At 47.1% G+C, this 10913-nt stretch overlaps 1 long non-coding RNA gene and 1 pseudogene across 1 annotated transcript in view; one reads left to right on the top strand and one right to left on the bottom strand.

Annotated features, from left to right (window-relative positions):
* LOC149326323 (uncharacterized) overlaps positions 1 to 10913 on the top strand; it is a 52397-nt gene that overhangs the window by 12386 nt on the left and 29098 nt on the right. The gene's annotated exons all lie outside the window — the stretch shown is intronic.
* Positions 4830 to 5785, bottom strand: LOC149326324 (uncharacterized; annotated as a pseudogene).

Genomic DNA, 10913 nt, shown 5'->3' with positions numbered 1-10913 from the left:
TATGGGGAAAGTTCGGTTCATTTGAAGTAATTAATTAATGAAAGCCAAAAAACCCACTGGGACATTGAAATAGATGTAAAAACAGTCACAGACGTCAAAATGGCACCAGAAACGAACAAGGACAAGGGACAAAGAGTGTTGAGGTGTCAGTGCTTTCTCATTCCTCTAATGCGGTCTGCCGGAGTGATCTCAAATTTTCTTGGCAGTAGTCCCAGGGTTCGATGCGCTGCCTTGAGTCAGCCGGAACAGCATCGCGAGAGGGTCCAGTGCAAGAGGGGGGCGGGGCCAATCAGGATGCCCCTTGGTGTCGTCTTCGTCAGCAGCTACTGCCACCTGTGCTGTGTGAGGCCGGTGGTGCTGCTACACACCTGCTGGGCCACACTAAGGGATTAACCACATCATGACAATCAGCTGTTGCCATCGGCTGGAAGGGCTCTTCTGAGGAGTGTTTGCCGCTTCATTATTGAGTTGTATCGGACTGTAGAGTGTGCATTATTATGCACTTGTTCGTTGAACAAGTTTTTGGCTTACATTGCACTGATGGGAAGCTAAACAAAGGTCCTGCACTACACTGCTTGTCAGAGAATGTCTTTCTAATGAACGTTTTGTAATGGTGCTGCATTTGTGCAAGATAAGTAGCTGTCTTGCTATACCGGGTTCTCAATCTCGAGCCTCTGGGAACCTCAAACAGCTTTCAAAAGGTACTGAGGGACTCTGTTTTGACTTTATGCCTTCCTGCCTTATCAAAAAAAAAAACAATACAAGGAACCCAGTATTAAAGCCCCTGTTCTAAGAAATGCTTTATCTTGAAATAGTGCCTTTTTTAACTGACTTTCTTGTACAGTTTTTGCAACCCTGGTTCTATAAATTCTTCCCACCAGCCATACCTGCAATGCATTGCACTGTAGCTTTTAATTTACTTTAATTGAATTTAATTTACAAAAATGCTTGCTTTGTATTGGTGATTGTGATTTACAGCAGCAAGGCTATAACTATCTTTCTCAATACTGCTAAACATTTGAGACAACTCGTACCTAACTGAGTGTTGTCTGTGCCGAGCTGTTTGTGTGCACATGCATGTGTGTAGTGAGCGGCACACAGAATGCGGTGAACTTCATAATGTTATTAAATTTGCTGTCTACCATAAAAACCGGAATATAGGTCGAACTTTTTTTCAAAAAACCATTGCAAAAAGTCGACTCCCGTCTTATATACCGGTCATTGGCGGAAAAACTACAAAAGTCTTGCAACAATGTGCAGCTGAAGTCAACAGCTTCCATCACCATCAGCAGCAGCAGCAGCGCAGTATAGTGATGTTGTGGCATTGCATTTCCGTTGTCACAAAGATGTTTTGGTTTGTGGCTGGGTGTTGTCGGCATGGAAATCTCTCCCCGCAGAGATGATGCACAAGTCTTTTGGAAAATTCAGCATATGCAATGCGCTGACGGCACAGAGGATGATATTCTATGGGACGTGGGCAGCGAGAAGCAATTGTCATCCGACTCGAGCTCGGACGACTCTATTGACTCGGAGTAATGCTTGCGCACTTTGTGCCCTTCTCTGTACGGTACACCCAGCCAATTCTTTAGCAGTATTGCACGACCATTGCCTCACGTGTTTGTCAGCACCTTATCACGAAGCGGCGAAAGAAGTGCGAGTAAGCGCATGTGTACACATGTGCGCATCTCGCTTGTTTCGTCACTAAGTGCCGTTAATAAGGCGCTGAAAAGCACGCGAGTCGATGGTCGTGCGATAGTGTTAAAGAATTACCCGGGTGTGCATATGAGGAGCATCTAAATGAAAATAAATACTGTCACCATTGTGCAGTCGGTTGAATCGCATTTGTTTGAAGGTGAGGGTGTCTTTGGGTGCTTTTGCCGTTGAAAAAGTGTAGTGGTCCGCGAAGAACGAGGCAGCGCCTGGGTCCGCTCACACAGAATGCCCCCTCCCGCACTTTTTATTGCGTGCTTTATACAGTCCAACCTCGTTATAACGAAGTCGCATTTTGCGTGGAAATTCGTTTGTTATATCCAATATTCGTTATAAGAATATGCACTCAAATTCCCACAGAAAAGGTCGCTAATAAACCCAAGTAAAGAGTACTTTAAGATGGACAGCACAGGGTTGAAAAAATGCACTATTTTTTAATTTAACGCGTGGTACAAGCATATCAAACCTCACCTTGCATTTCGTACTGGAAAGCAAGAGTGAACTCACAAATGGGGATGCATGGCCAGGTGCAAAAACTAATTTATTGAAAAAACGACGTAATTTCCGTTCGGCGGCACTATTTGACAGGTTATATTTCTCGACGAAATCAACACAGAGCAGCGCTTTCCCGATGTCAGCTGATTTGGCCACAGGTAGGTTCTCGAGGTACCCCCTCAACTTCCTGGCCATGTCAGCAGCCTCGGCGCTGCTCAGAGCTCGCACTTCGCCATCTTCACATACATCGCTGTTTCTAGCATCATCTGCAGAAACCACCTGATCAGCAATTTCTTGGTCGGTCAGTTCGGGCCCCACAGCCAAGTTGTCATCTGCACAGATGAATTCCTCGAGCGTAACATTCGGAACCGCCAGCTGACGCCATGTCGTCTCGTCGAAACTGTCCGCTTGCCTCTTAGTTGCATGCGGAAGCTTTCTGCCTACTTCTCGCAGTTCTCGGCGCCAACGGCTGCTTCTTCGCCAGACTAGACGTGGCAAACAATCCGATGGCGGTCATTAAATCGCTGCAACCAGCCACTGCTTGCATGAAAGTCATTGTGGCCTCAGACGGAAGTGAGACTTCTCGCCTTCATTTGAAGGATGGCACCAGACACAGGCAGGTTACGCTCTATAACGTCCTTGAACCATGCAAACAAGGCATCTTCAACATCCTGTCTTGCTGTCATTCTTCACAGCGCCTGCAGAGTGGGCGTTTGCAATCTTCTGCCTTGCGCTCAAGATGGTTGATAGAGTGCTAGGCGCAACAGCGAAGTCCACGGCAATGACTTTTCCTTGCGCCCGCTGTCAACTGCCCTGAATATCTTTATCTTAGTTTCAAGCGAAACTGCTGTTTGTTAAGACGCATTCCGTGACAGCGTCTACAGATTGAACTGCAGAGATAGCGCGCGCGGGTCGGAAATTGCGACGGCGGGGGTGGCCGGGGAGCGGGTGTTGGTTTGATCACGTGCTAGGCAGCCGTTTGATGCTAGATTTTTTTGCTCTCCCTAGATGGCGTGGCGTGCGGAAGCGTGGGTGATTCAAACACATTTTAGGTGCGGGCGCTTCAAAAGATCAAAATTTAGCGTGTTTTGAAATTTTCTCCTACTTGTTTGCGCATTTTGAGCCCCGTGAATACAAAAACTGCTTCGTTATAACCGATACAGTGTCAAATTTTGAATTTTTCGTTTCGTTATACAGATAGAACTCCCATAGAAATAAAGCATGTCCAACCAAACTTTTCGTTCACTTCGTTATATCTGATAATTCATTGTATCCGTGTTCGTTATAACGAGGTTCGACTGTATATAAAACACGTAACACAAAGGTAGCGCCCTCTGGTAGTCTGTTAGTATTCTTAATCGTGTTAGTAGCGTCACATCGCGACATCACTACTGTTTCACTGCCGTTGAAACAGATTTTTTTCATTTTTAAAATTGGTTAGTTGGGGGGTCAACCTATATTCCGGGTTTTAGAAGCGGCTTTACACAGCACAACACAGAAGAGACAAGAAAGAAGTGACACGACAAGCGCTGACTATCAGCTTAGGTTTTTTTAGCTTTACACGAAATATATAAGGAAGGAAGTGGTACAAAATGAGATCAAATGAGACCCGGAAGCACATGCAACAGTGAACACCCACTTCCACGCCGTTACAGAGACAAATAATCAATTTCTTTTTCAAGCAATCTAACAGATGGTTTGCTGACACAACCCTGACCCCTAAGTCTGATAGCCGTTGCCTCGAACACCTCCCCTGCTTTCTGAGATCTGTATTTTTTTTATTGCGTGTGCGTTGCGCAACAAAGGTGCCCATTTCCTCGATTCGCAATTCTTGCAATGAAAGGCTAAATTGCTGCCCGTTCTGGACTGTAGTGATCTAGTGTGTTCACTCATTCTTGTGCTTACCTGCCGGCACAAAGCGCTCAGCCTATTCCGCACAGAAAAAACAATGAGAATACCTGTTTTTTTTGTTGCATTTTAGTTTATAGCAAGCCCCTGTAATACACTGGGCCCTTAAGGCGAGACGCTCCTTGGAAACAGTTTTCTTTTAATTTCTTTTAATATTGATGCCAAATAAATAAAAATTGCACCAGTTATGGAGATTAATCTCTTCTTTCTAAATCTTTTTATTTCCAAGATAGCTTGATGCTTTCATGCTCTAAGTACCACGCACAAGCGAAAAACTGCAGGCTAATACACCTGCTGTACATTCCAGTGAGCACGAGAAGACGGTGTAAAATAGTTTTTCTTGTTCTTAATACGCCACTAAGTGCAAATAGGCAAGGAAAAGGTGCACCTGTGTCCTGCACCATTTCAACAGAATTTTGAAGCTCATGCTTCCTTTTCAGAAGACAGTGCATAAATATTTTGGGACCTTTGATACTTATAAGCATTACCAATTGTATTGAAACCTATATACTTGCATTCTACCTACCAAATTTGGTCTTGATCCGAGTACAACAAATACATAAAAGGTTGCGACCAATGCCATTTTTGGTCCAAAATAAGGGGTTGAGAAAAACGCAATTGAAAGTTGCAAATGTTGTTGAATACTTTTCTAGTTAGTATATCTGCATGAAAATTGGAGACAATACTGGCCAAGGCATTCTCCTAGAGCGTACAGTTTAGAATAGGCCTCCACCACATATTGGTCCCTCAGAGCTTTTCTTGGCAGCATCCAGAAGACAAGCCTTCTTGGGTAGACGGTGGCGATGAGCCCTTGCCTCAGCTGTCTGCTTTGTGGACATTCTTGGAATTCTGCGCTTGTTCTTGCTCAGAGTGAGAAGTTCTCTTGAGGGAAGAACACCCAGTTCCTCCAGTACATTCTCAAAGGCCTTGTGTCCTTGATTAAACTATAAGACAAGTGATGTTGCCATCTCCACAGCTGTGCACGAGGCGAACCTCGTCTTGGGGCACAGCAGCCAAATTTTGCTATTGAGTGATTCAGTTGCAGTTTGCGTTTCCCCCTTCACACGAGAGAGCAGTTGTAAGCCTCTTGTATGTGGGCAGCATTGCCTTGCCCTGGCTGTTGGTGAGAATGGGGGTGTGTGCTGAAGCTGTCTGACTCAACGCTTCTGCCCTCTTGAGCTGGCACCATGAGTCCTCTCCATCTGGGCAAAATTTGTGGCTCTTGGCTGCATCCGTCGAGCATGAGTGGAAGAAGGATGCCCAAATTGCACAATACACGCCATGCACACTTCCTGTGTTGGCGGTGATGGCTACTTGAAAGTAGGTTTGCAGCTTCTGGATGACTACCTCTGTGAGCTTCTGGCCTCTTGGCATTTTGAGCTTTCGCAGTGCGCTCCCAATCCGCTTGGAAACATGGTTAGTGCAGTGCTCTTTTGTGATGGGCACATCGTCGTACACACTTGGCGCTGAAACAGCTGGAAAGGCCTTGCTGTCTGTTGCTTTGGAAGGTTGTGAATTTCAGGGGAGTGCTGTAGGACTCGGTCCTATTCAATATCCTCAGAAAGCCCGTTGTGCTCTAAGCAGTGCGGGCCGTGTGCTATTATTTTTCATTCCTTTTTTACTCGCCCACTGTAATTTTTGTCCATATCCTCAGAGCAGCATTTGCCTCCATGGCGTGTGCTGAGCAATCAACATTTTTTTACACAGTGGCATGTGGAAGGCTTGCCATATTTCCTCTTCCCCTTTATCTTCAAATTCCATGTGGGAGCTCTAACAGTAATTAGAGAAAACTTCAGTCTAGGCAAAGCCCTGTTTCTACAGAAATGGCTGTGTCTACATCATTATGGCTCTTATGGCCTCTTTTTTGCGAACTGCCATCAAACAAATCAGCTTTATCGGCAGATCCAACTTCCTGGGCTGTCACTTTGCGAGCCAACTCAAAGTTCTCGGCCACTGCCTTCGTAGCCGCGAGGTGTACCTTCTTCGTGATGGCGTTGAACGATTTCTGATGCATTGGCTTTGGTAATCCAAGAATTGTGCAAAATCGAACGAGTTGGTTGTGTCCTGCTCCAACAGCGCGCGCCACAACCACGGTCGTGATGTTCATGGCGAAGCTCTCCCTAACGCTGACAGATGGATGCGCTTCACCATTGTAGTTGCACGCCGCAATGAATACGTTGACGAAATAACGGATGTCGGATATGCTTCATTGTTGCAACGTAACTCCAGAAACGACGCGAGTCCTTTCCGCTTCCCAGCCAGCTCTTTGATCGTAAGTTCGCATCGTCTGCACTCCGGGCATGCTGCGCCGCTCACAAGGTCATTCACGGTGCCAATCTCGCAGATAAAAGCACTCGCTGACTCTTCACCACCCGTATTTTCATTTTTGAAGAACCTTCCTTTTCTTTTCCGACGTGCTAACGAAATTGTCAACACTTTTGATGAAGTCCGAACATCCAGCTGGCCCCAAAGCGTCAGAGCATTGCCTCGGCCGAGGTTAGGCTTAGCTGCCGTGGGCATCACCGTCACACGCCGCTTTACTTTGCTGCGAGTTCCCTTGAATCCATGCTTCGCTTGGAACTTGACATGTTTCTTCTCGGCATCCATGCTAACAATAAGCAGAAATATTTGCAATAGCTTGTGAAGTACAGTAGCCGACGGGTAATTCGGACTCCAATAATTCGGACTTGTAGGATATTTCGGACTTCAGTGAGGCACCGTCAGTCACCCCATAGAAGCGCATACATATTCGCGACGGATATTTCGGACTTTAAAAGTCCGAAAGTTCGATTTTTCGGACTAATTTCAGTCGCCTGCAGGCCAAAATCTGCCATCTTATCGGCTTTTCGCCGGCACAACAGGCGCCATCTTGGATTGAGGTGGATTGGCTCTGCAGTTGGATTGGCTTGACATGGTTTCGGTGCCCCATTTTTGCCAGTAGAGGTCCCTGCAATTTCTGCCACTTCGAGGTGGCAGTCGGATTGTCATCGCCGTCAACCTGCTTTTGTCGCCAACGCTGACGCGGGTAGCTATCCCTTTGTGCTTTGTCTCATACGTTCGCCATTCGCCGTGTTGTCACACGAGTTTCTCCGACCGCGTCAACCGAGTGGCGCGCCGTCAATCCTTTGGCCGTTTTGTGATTGCGTCCGGCGGTTCCTTGCGTCCGGCGGTTCCACCGCTCTGAACGAAAAGTGCCTCATTTTTGCGTGTTTGACGAGCGGTGTGGTGCGCACTCGGGCTGTGGACATGGCCCCGCCGGTGCTGCCGGGTCCGTCAAAGAAGCGTGGGAGCTATTCTACCATGACCCTTGAGAAAAAGGCAGCGATCATAAAGCTAGTGCTGAGTGGGCGAACGCAAGCTGACGTGGCCAAGGAGTTCGCACTGTCGAAGCAAACTATTTCGGATTACGTGAAAAATAAGGAGAAGATTTTTTCCGCCTTTGAGGCGTCCCACAGCAGCAGCCAGAAGAACGACAGGAAAGGCGACCACCCCGAATTGGAGAAGGCCTTGCTACTCTGGCTTAAAGCTGCTTTAGCGAAAAACCTTCCAGTGTCGGGCGACACGTTGAAGGAAAAGGCAGAGACCCTGGCCGTGAGAATGAGAATTGAAAAATTCAAGTTCACGGACGGATGGCTCCGCGGTTTCAAGAAGAGACACGGTGTGTCTTTTAAGAAGATGTGCGGGGAGAGCGGAGCCGCCAACCCAGCCACGGTAGCAGACCACCGTCAGACGAAGTTGAAGCCCTTGTTGAGCCAGTACAGCCCAGAGGACACCTTCAACTGTGACGAGACCGGCCTCTTCTTCAAGATGTTGCCTGACCGCACCCTCTCTTTTTCGGGTGACTCCTGTTCAGGGGGCCGCCACAGCAAGGAAAGGATAACAGTAATGGTAGGTGCAAATGCCACTGGCACTGAGAAGCTGCCACTTATTGTGATAGGCAAATCAAAAAATCCTAGGTGTTTTAAGGGCGCGAAGAACCTTCCCGTGTGGTACTGCAGCAACTCCAAGGCATGGATCACTCATGCTTTGTTTGAAGATTACGTGCGTCGACTCGACCGAAGTTTCGAGCGGCAGGGGCGACAAGTTATTATTTTTGTTGATAACTGTGCGGCTCACGGCACCATCGACAACCTGAAAGCCATTCGGCTCGAATACCTGCCACCAAACACCACCAGCGTGCTCCAACCAATGGACCAGGGGGTGATCAAAAACCTGAAGGTGCATTATCGGACCCGTCTTCTGCGGCGCACAGTCCTTTGTTTTGACAACGGGAAAAAGTACGCCACGGATCTTTTTGCGGCGGTTAGCATGCTGGCTGACGCGTGGAAGGCAGTGAGAGCGGAAACAATTGCTAATTGCTTCAGGCACGCTGGATTCTCCGCCGATGAAGTCGATGACGTAGAAGACTGCAACGATTCTGAGGATTTGACTGCAGACAGTGGCGAAGACCTCATCGTTGACCTTCGCGGGAACGGAATGGACATTCCAACGGGCTCCACGTTCCGCGAGTTTGTTGAAGTGGACGACGGCCTCGATATGTGTGCGGACCTCACGGACGACGAACTTGTACGCCAGGTTCTTCAACCTGAAGACGAGTCGGACTCCGACGACGACTCGGGCGGCCTACCACAGCCATCGCTTGCACAAATTACGAACGCTGTGAACTTGCTGTCCAGCGTGTACAGCGAAACGACAACTTTGGCGCAAATACAAGCGCAAATCGTCGCCAGCAAAAGAAATTTGCCGCAAGGTAAAATCAGCGACTTTTTTAAGCCGATTTCCTCTGAATAAAGTGATTTTTTGTGCTTCACGGATTTTTCGGACTGTTCGATTATTCGGACCATTTTTCGGGTCCCTTCTAGTCCGAAAAAACGGTCGGCGACTGTACATAGAAGAATGTGCGCATTGCAGAACAGCAGACGATGTATTGCCGCTTTGTGAGCTAGGAGCCAATGGCGTGGCCACGATCGAACCATGTGATGTGGAACCTCTCGGTTTTGGCGGTAGACAATGCTGTTTTTATTATTATTTCTTGGAAGTTTGCACAGTGGCAAAGTCTGCCTCTGGGAGAAAAAGTGTAGGCCTAGGTCCTCACGCAGGCCCAGCACAGTAAGATTCCGCAATTTGTCGCCTCACATGCTTGAAAATGGGTCAGATCTGCACCTTTTCTAGCCACTGCGAGTACTTTAACAGGGGTTTTCGATAATTTCCAGATCACTTATGGCTCTGATTTTTGCATGCATGAAAGAGGAATGTTCAAGTTTACTAAAGCACTCAAAAACACAAGTGATTTTTTTACTGAAAATTGTCCTTTTTCGACCCGCGTCTCCCCTTAACGAAATTGAGGCACGATTATGCCGCCGTCACTTAGCCCTACTGATCTCTGTCTGCCTATTGCATTGATGAACACTTTTATGAAAGGCATTCATACTAGCATGAAGTTAATGTAGAGAAGGTAACAAGGTTAGACATTTCTATTGTCACCAGTGGCTAACTCGAGAGCGCTTTCCGCTGTGGCTGCAGTGTTGTGCATGTTAGGCCTAGCGACATCGTGCGAGTCAGGAGTGAGCAGCGCGCTGTCACCCGGCGGGGTGCGTATCGCAGCAGCAAGCGTGTTGCAGGCAAACCTTTATGTTGCAAATTTATACAGACAGGGCAGAAGTCTAAACAGAAAGCTGTAGTGTGTGCTACACTGTTAGCAAAAAAACACCCAAAAGGGAGTAAATGGCTTGTTTTCTAACGCACAACCAAAAGGAGTTTTTACTCCTATGTATGGTGTATTTTATTTACTCCTTTATAGAAGGGAGCTATTAAGGAGTGAAAGGGAGTAACAACTTAGCCCCCCATAAAAATGGTGGTTTTTGGGTGTTTTGTGGTAGTTTTTTTATAACCACCTGGGTGTTTTGCGATCAGCATAGGGAGTATTTTTTGCTGATTTTGAGTTTTTATGAGTACAGAAGGGATTATTTCTGCCATTATGGAGTTTTTTTGGGAGCGTATGGCATTTTTGCGGTGGTTTGAAGCCTTTTTCTGGCAGCTTGTAATGGTTAATGGGTTCTGGTTTAATGCTTCATTTGGAACAAAGCCTCTGTTTTCACATTTAGAGGAAACAACATGAGTAATGTTGTTAAAATGACTGTATTGCTTCAAAGAAGTCAAGATGACACAAAACGAAATGTACAGATTGAATCGATGTTGTTCTCATTTAATATATATATATATATATATATATATATATATATATATATATATATATTGTTACGGGGAAATACTATTTACATTTATTTACAAGTGGTAGGATAATAGTTCCTAGCGGCGATCATCAGGAAGCACCAACGCCAGCAGGAAGCACCAACAACCTCTTCTTCTTCGTGCGACCCTTTCACGCGGGAGGCCACTTCGACTTCCTCTTCGTCGTAGCATGACCCCCGGCGCCATGAGCGCCGTCCCGGCGTTAGGCCGGTGATAGAGGAGCGGCGTGGTAGGGCTTGAGGCGCATAACGTGATCAATGTCGGTGGGTGGTGTACATGAAGAGGAGGCAGGTGTATGAGGAGCAACTTCATACGTGACATCGGTGACCTGACGCACAACACGATAAGGACCATGGTAGGGAGACAAAAGTTTTTCAGAGAGACCGACGCGACGGGAAGGGGACCACAGAAGAACGAGCGACCCCAGTTCGTAGGTGACATGACGATGGCGATTATCGTACAATGACTTCTGCGCTTGTTGGGACGCTTGGAGCCGAGTTCGGGCGATTTGGCGAGCGTCTTCAGCTTGAGCAATGGCGTCCCGGGCG

This window comes from Amblyomma mixtum, chromosome 10 (assembly GCF_055824585.1).
Source record: "Amblyomma mixtum isolate Tamu chromosome 10, ASM5582458v1, whole genome shotgun sequence".
In the NCBI taxonomy this organism is placed as follows: domain Eukaryota; kingdom Metazoa; phylum Arthropoda; class Arachnida; order Ixodida; family Ixodidae; genus Amblyomma; species Amblyomma mixtum.
Note: the sequence above shows the minus strand (reverse complement) of the source record. Positions and strands in the feature narration are given on the sequence as shown.